The sequence below is a fragment of the Balearica regulorum genome, chromosome 1 (genome assembly GCF_011004875.1).
Source record: "Balearica regulorum gibbericeps isolate bBalReg1 chromosome 1, bBalReg1.pri, whole genome shotgun sequence".
Taxonomy (NCBI): Eukaryota; Metazoa; Chordata; class Aves; order Gruiformes; family Gruidae; genus Balearica; species Balearica regulorum.
The window spans coordinates 85,958,155-85,965,626 of record NC_046184.1 but is presented as its reverse complement, the minus strand read 5'-3'; positions in this window follow the sequence as shown (position 1 = coordinate 85,965,626).

Genomic DNA, 7,472 nt, shown 5'->3' with positions numbered 1-7,472 from the left:
GTTGCCTGGCTTGGCCTGATGTTTCTCTCTACATGCCAGTGTTTGGGAAATGGGGACATTTTGCCATCAAAGCAGGAGAAGGTCACGCAGAAAGGTAGCCAAAACAAGCAGAGGGGACTGGCAAGAGAAAGAAAAGGTCCAGGTACCCCCACCTCCTTTCACAGCCTTGTCCCACAGCCAGACTGCTCTGTTGGCCACCCAGCTGGGAACGCCGAGGGGAAGGCAGGTGGGAGGGTGGGAATTGCCCCTGCCATCTCCAGCAAACCGTGTTGCACGAAGATCTGCTGTGCGGGGATTTTAATCGTGCCCTCCACTGATGTAAAGACCTCAGGGTGAGCCACAGGCCAGCTGCCCACTGGACTCAAGTGATGGTAAACTGGAACTGCAAGTCTTCGGGACAGAAAAGGCTCCAAGAGGGGCTTGCAGAGCAGTGAACAGAGGTGTAGGTGGGATGTCAGTCTCTCTCAGCTCCATCGTTTCACAGGAGCAACATGGCAGTACTTGGGGAAAGCAGCCTGTGCTCCAGCCGGTGCCCCAGCAGGCTGAGTGCCAGCAAACCCCAGTGTCTGCTCGACAGCATTATTCTGGACAGACTCCAACAAAGGCAGGAGGCTGGGGATGCTCCTGTGAGAAATCCAACCCAAGCTATGACAGAGAATAAATGATAAAACCAGCTTGCCCACCATTACCGGTTCATGTCAGCAGCCCCTCTATGTACTTGGGCACACTCAGGTCCTGCAAATCTCCTGCCCCACTTCGCTACAGCAAGTTTCCAGACCCTCGCTTAAGCCACACCACCTTGTCCTCCATGATAAGCAAGGACAAGGGTAAATACCGGGGTTGCTCAGCAAGTCCCAAGCCCCCTCGACTGTGTCCTGATGCAGACTTTAAAATCGAAAGATGACAGTTTAAAACATTGCTATTTATTTTGCTGCTGATTCTTTACTAAATAGCATAGAAAAGGGAGTAAGTTCAAGAAGAGAAGACAAAGGCTGTGGCACACATGCCCAGAACAGAAAAGAGGGTGGGAGGGAGAACGTGAGGGTAGAGACAGGATTGGTTTCTAGGGGATCACTAGTGAATACAGAACAAATCTCGGTGGTAACGAATAGCTTGTGTCCTAGCCGCAGGCCATCTCTCGCCCATGCTCTGGGAAGTCTCCCCCTCAGCCTCTCGAGCCAGCAGCGTTGCTGCAGAGTAAAACTCACCCCAAACCCAAAGCCCGCACCTCAAAGCCACTGCATCCAGCTCCACGCCTCATGCCCACGGGTGAACAAACCCACGCAAACCCCGTGGATGCTGGGAGGCACACGGAGGCCGCTGCTGCCCACGCCGAGCATCGGCGACAAAGCAGGAAGGCGGCGAGGCCGGCTGCCTGACGCCCGCCCCCGGGCAGGCAGCGGGGGAGCGGCGCCACCAGCACGGGCTGGCACCCGGACAAGGGGACGGGGAGGGGGGGACGGGGCGGGGGGCTGCGGGCCGGCGGGCGGCTGCCAGCCCCGCACGGCGGCAGAGCAGCAGCTGCCTTCTGGGAGCTGTAGTCCGGGCGCCGCTCGGGGAACGCTCCATTTTCCCGTGCCGGAGACCGCGCCGCAAAATGCGGCACCCGCCGCCCCGAGCCCGACCGCGGGAACGGGGACACCGGGCGGAGGGGGCGTGCGGCGTCCCGCGGGCGGGAAGGGGGCGGGTTGGGCCCTGCAGCGTCCCCCGCCGTCACGTCTCCAGCAAAAGGGTTTGTGCAGCACAGCGCAGTTTTTCTGAAGGAAAAGTGCATTTTGGGTGCCTGCGTGAGGTACAGGGAGCGGGGTAGGTTGTTTTCCAGTTGCACACCTAACTGCTGTTTTCCTTTGTTTTAGATGCTGGGATTTTGCAAACGGTACGGCTATTGCTGAGCAAGCAGGGCAGTTTTTTGGAAATAAAGTTTCTTAGCTTTCATATTCCCAAGAGCATCTCCCCTTTTGTCTTCTTGTGCAAGGAAGGAAATGAAGTACCCAAGGTAGCCTGTGTTGCCCATTTAAATGCAGCAACGCTGTAACAGCAGGGAACTGGTATATGAGTCCCTACGTTGTGGTAAGAATTTGTTAGGGAAGAGTTATCGCCAGTGAGGTATTGCCACGTCCCTATGTCAGAGAAGACACGTGAAAGCACTGATGTGATGCGAATGCGCTGCACCGTAGCAGTGCCTCACCTTGGTGGCTTTTCCAAATCAAAAGAGTTTGTCATTGATGGCACAATGTATATAAGACCCTGGTATGTTTGCTTGGGTCACTGCAAATATTTATCCTTAGCCAATGCATCATAGAATGTACACTACTTTCCGTTTGCCTTAGTGGCAGAGATTTGGTGATAGTTTCTTTGTGCTAGAAATGTCCACTTTGCTGTTCCTGCATGTGAGGACTCCTGTTGTATAAGCTGATGTCTCCATCAGATTGCTGTGCCTTAATATGCCTTCAGAGTGTGAGGAACAGCACAAAGATGGGGTGGAGATGTGACAATGTCTGTGAAGGGAAGCATTTGTTGGATTTAACTCTCAACTCATATTCTGTTTAGATGACATTTTAAGAGCAATGTTGAGCTGTTAAAGGGATAATTTAACACTAGCCCCTTTCCTCCCTCCCCGCCCCCTATCCCCCCCCCCCAGAGCCTGCAGAATTTTCTTTCATTTCTAAATAGTTGTGTGTGCCTATGAAGGAGCTGGAAGGGGAGATGTCACTGAATTAGGCTTGTTGTAGAGTGCACAGGGAAGCCTTAATCATTAAGAGCTACTGAATTTCTCCAGTATCTTTTTGTCTCTCTCAAGAACAATGGGGTGGTGTTCAGCCTTGGGAAACCAACATAGGAGGCTGTCAGAGACACTCCTCTGCTGAACCTCAGAAGAGGTCCAAAAATTTTGGTGCTGGGTAATTCCTGTAAGGTGCTGGGCACCTTACTTGAATGAAGAGTATTTGTTGCTGGAAGAATGAATATGGACAGCTTGGACAGGTTGTCAGGAGGGCGTTATGAAGCTCACTCTCTGGGCAAAGATCAACTTACCAGAGCATTGCATGTCTCAGTGTGGAAACAGCTTTAACTGTATGCTATGCCATGTATGGGGGAGATAAAACACCTCTGTAAATGATGCAGGTGCCACAGTTTTGGGTGAAGTGTGGGTATCTTAGGGGTCTCTGCTGGCAGTGTACATCCTGCTGTGCCTCAGAAATCAGCGGTGCAGCTATGACATACCGGCACGTCCAGTGGACAACTGCAATGAGGTGATGGGTAAGGTTGCCTTGATCCTCACTTCTAGAAGATGCCAGAGTGGCACGTGAATGAACCTCCAAAATTAACACCTCCAAGGCCCAACTGGCTTGATTAAATGGTAAACTGAGGCAGCTCATTGTTTCATTACCAGTCACTAAGCCATCTCGGCCATGGGGACAGCCATTGCGGAGAGACTGGGCGAGGAGATTTATAACTTTCTCAGTGTTTCACTTACCAACAAACACCAGTTCACAGGTGAGTTTGAAAGAGCAAGCCAGCAGAAGCCATCCTGGGTGGCCCTGGCTGGGTTCTGGCTTGGAGAAAGACTTTCCCCAGGCCTAGTGCAGACTAGAGAGCTTGCTTGATTATTCTTTTCATCAAGGAAACTACTATGTGCTGTGTGTCTGCACTGTCTAAAAGGGAAACGGAGCTTTGTATTTTTAGAATCACAGTTTCATAGGACGATCAAAATGGGACAGGATGTCTGGAGGTCTCCATTCCAAACTCCTGCTCACGGCAGGGCTAGCCCCAGAGCTAGATCAGGCTGCTCAGGACCTTGGCCAGGCCGTTCCTGAACATCTCTGAGGGGCAGATTCCCCAGCCCTTCTGGGGACCTGTGCCTGTGCTGAACCACGCTCAGGTTTACCCTTTGTCTAGTCAGAATTTCTCTTGTTGCAAATTCCATAACCATTTCACTGTGCATCCATCAGAAGAGCTTGGCTCTGACTTCTCTGTAGCCCCCCACCCCCCCAAAAAATAGCTGAAGAGGTAATAAGTTCCCCGATAAACTGTCTCTACTCCAGGCTGAAAGAATCAGCTCCTTCAGCCTTCCCTTTTATGCCATGGGCTCCAGCACTTTAACTACATTGTTCCCTCCCCCCACCAGGACTCTGGTTTATTGGCATGTCTTTTGTGCTGTATTTTTGCAAGAAGGCTACATCCCAGCCAAGGCCTCTTTTGCAGGCTACTGTTTGCCCCCCAGTAGAACTGGAAAGCAGTGGGATGATGTGGCTGAAGAGACCTCAAGAGATGGCGTGGCCCATCGCCCTGCTCCGGGCGAGGACCAGCTGCCCCCCAGCAAGTCTGGTATCTGCTTGCCAATCCTAGCTACTGCACAGACTCTTGAGTTATTTATCCATCCTGAAAAGATACAACTAATAATGCTCTTGATTTGCCCAAAGTCTTCAATCTGTTGATTTCAAAGGTGAGATCATTTTATTTCCCATGTTCTGCAGCCAGTCCACCTTGGTCTACCTGCACAAGCACACACGATCGTTTGTGCTTCTCTTGTCTGCTTTCTGCTTATGTTGATTGCCCTGAATAGGAATAAAAAGTGGGGGTTTACCTAGCAGCAATTTGGCTGTGAAAAGGTCCTGACCAGCTGCACTTGTCTTCAATCACTCATCATTTTTTGTCCTGCAGGCCAAAAAGCTTGGCCTTACTAGTGGAGATGCTGCTTTTTACTCACAAGTAAACCCTCAGAAGTCAGGATTATTCAAATACAAATTGTTACCCTGCCCCTCTAGTCCTGCTTCTCTTTTGAATCACCTCCAATGTCTTTTCATAAACTAAGACCACAGGCTTTACAGGAGAGAGGCCACCTTTGGCTGGCTTCTTGAAATAACGCTAAACCTAGCATGATTTTCAGGAGGCATTGGGGTGTCTGCCTCTTTGCTGATGGAAATAATAAATTACACTAAAGTCTTGAAAATAAATTTAACATTTGTTTAAGTCAAATTTTTGAAGTCAAGCAACTGACCTGGTTATGGGAGATGATGACATGAAAAGCATTCAGGGCTTGACTTTGTGGTTCAATAAACTTGGTGTCACAGGTGACTGATGCATAAGACCCCGGGACTGAAGCAATACCAACCCCTGTAAGCTTTCACAGAGGCTTTTCCCCAAATCAGAAACCTAAGGGACGTGGATATTTTGTTTAGCATCCAGAAAACAAGGATTTTGACAAGATCTTCCTCCTTCATGAATCATCACTTTGGCCTCTAAGGATCACACTCATTATGAGCTCGGGGCGCCAGGCTGTCAGCTCCTAAGGTGACAGTTTGAAGCATCTGTGACAACTGCAAACACTACTACCTTGACAGCAATAATAATCTTTCTTGTTTCTCAGCTTGGTGAGACACTTTATGAAGCAAATACTTACCTCTGTGCTTGGGATCAACAGGGTGTTCTCTTCAACATAGCACCTCTGCAAAATAATATTCTGAAATGTTTCAAACTGACCACCCAAAATCAACGGGCAGTTTTGCAAATGTTAGGCAGAGCTTTCTCAATCCCTTACTCCACGCGTGGAAACCAGTAAGCCCTAGGGAACACTAGCACCCTGGGATTACTGCTGACAGGGCGGAGGCTCTCAGCAAGGGTCAAAACAAAGAGGTAGGCTGGCAAGAAGGGTGGATGAAAGAATGAATGAAGGCTAGAGACATGTTGTGCAATGGGGTGCTGCGTGCCAACGAGGTGGGCTCCTCTGCAATGAGCAGCACCAAGAGCCGTGCTGTGTCCAGTATAAATAGGGAGGCACCAAAATGGTACAGTACCGCTGGGAAGAGGGTGTGGAACAAACGCGTCGGGAGCCATCAGCTTACAAGGGTGTTGCAGGGACATTGTTATTAATGTTTTCAAAGTGTTGGGGTGATCAGCACTACAGAAAAACCCAGGAGGAGATGAACACATCTGTATTCAGTGCCAAGTTAGGATGCCGTACAGTAAATAGCGCTGGGAGCCATGTAACCAACGACGAGAATTACTGAATAAAAACCTGTTGAGAGAGCCACCATCCAGCCTGCTCACTGAAAGGTCCTGCCGAGGAAATACTTTGTGATTATACTTAAAAGCCTATCAGAGCCCAATACAAGGACTTGCCCACATGCACACAAAGCCTCTCTTATTTAAACACGCAGACGGACATGCCAGCATCCGTGCCACGCAGCCTGGGTTTTGCCCACACAACCAGCTGCGGTTTCTGCACCTGAAGCAGTCAGTAAGGGCAGCATCCCGTCACTTGTAGCTTCTCCCAGCCCGCTCTCCGGGCTGGCCACGCTCCCAGAGAAGTCCGTGGCAGCGGCTGCAGTGGGGTCAGACCCGTCACCGACCTCACCAGTAACAAACCCCACAGGCCGCCCCCTTCCCCAAAATCGTCCTGCGACGGCAACTTTTCCAAAATGGCCATGCACGCCCTGGCTGGGGCTGAACTTTGCCAGCGAGGGGACGCAGACGTTTTTCTAAAGCACACCGGGGGAGGACGTTTCACGTTTGGGCGAACCGGAGCTCCCCCGCACCCCACGGCCGCGTTTCTGGCGGCGGCGGGGGGCGATGTGGCGCCGCTGGAGGCCCGCCCGGGCGAGGCCCGCGCCAACCGGCTCTCCGCAGCCCTGCCGCTAGCTGACGTGACCGCGCTTCACCGGGGGGGCGAACCGGGCCCCCCCCTCCACTCCCCGGGGCGGCCCCGGCGCGGCTGCAGGCGGGGCAACCTTCCCCCCCCGCCGGCCCTCCGCGCGAGGCTCTCCCTTTGTGCCGTCGCCTGGTAACCGGGCGGGGGATGGGAGGCGGCAGGCCGGGCTAGTGGGGGGGGAGGGAGCGGAGGGGGGGGGGGAAGGAGCGCGCGCAGCCGCGGCGCGCGCTCGCCCCGCGCTGCCTGCTGATGAGCGCCAGGCAGGCGGCCGCCGCCCCCGCCCCCCGGGAGGCCTCGCCGCAGGCCCCGGCCCCGCGCCGCCTCCCCCTTCGGCGGCCGGACCCGCTCCCCGATTCCTCGCCCGCCGGCAGAGTCCCCTCTCGCAGCCGCGGGGAGCCCGGCCCCGTCCGGCGGTTCTTCCCTTCCCGTCCGGGTGGCTCGGTCGCTCCGGGCCCGTCCTGCTAAAAACGCTCCCCCGGGCTTTCCCCCTCCCCGGCCTTTGTGCCGGCGCCGGGGCGGGGAGGCACGAGCCGGGGGAGCTGGGCACGGGGCGCGGCCGGGGCGGGGGCCGGGCTGGCTGCTCGCCCCGCACCCGGGTCTTTTCCCCCGTCCCACGCTCCCCACGGGCCCGCTCCCGCCCTCCGCGGGTGGGTTATGGGGGGGTGTGTGTGTGTGTATGCGTGTTTCGCGGGGCCCCCGCGGGGAAGGGAGGCGGGGAGGGGCGGTGGCGAGCGCGGCTGGGGGGTGACAGAGCGGAGGGGCGGGGGAGGGGGGCTTGTTCTGGGCTCTTCGGAAATGGGAGGTGGCTAAGGCGGGCAGCGGT